We start from the raw sequence: 567 nt of genomic DNA, 5'->3' as shown, positions 1-567 counted from the left end.
CTATCAAGAAAAGATATGATTCAAACATTAAACCTTCCTCAACAGAAAAGGCAACATGCTTGAAGTGTTGAATCAAATCATTAATTGATAGTTAGTATCTTTGAAAATGGAAAGAAATTGATTTTGAAAACACATGATTGAAAAGATATGATTTGAAAAAGATTTGATTTTGAAAAATTTTGAAAACCTGAAAAAGAATTGTATTGAAAAACAAAATCTTCCCTCTTATGCCATCCTGGCGTTAAACGCCCAGAATGGTGCACATTCTGGCGTTTAACGCCCAAAACTATACCCTTTTGGGCGTTAAACGCCCAACCAGGTACCCTGGCTGGCGTTTAAACGCCAGTCTGTCCTTCTTCACTGAGCGTTTTGAACGCCCAGCTTTTCTGTGTAATTCCTCTGCTGTATGTTCTGAATCTTTAAATTCTCTGTAGTATTGACTTGAGAAGACACAAATAAAAAATATTTTTGGATTTTTAATAATAAGGAAAAATCAAAATGCAACAAGAATCAAATAACTATGCATGCAAGACACCAAACTTAGCAGTTTGTATACTACTGACACTA

The sequence above is a fragment of the Arachis duranensis genome, chromosome 6, assembly GCF_000817695.3.
Source record: "Arachis duranensis cultivar V14167 chromosome 6, aradu.V14167.gnm2.J7QH, whole genome shotgun sequence".
NCBI lineage: Eukaryota > Viridiplantae > Streptophyta > Magnoliopsida > Fabales > Fabaceae > Arachis > Arachis duranensis.
This window is presented reverse-complemented; position numbering follows the sequence as displayed.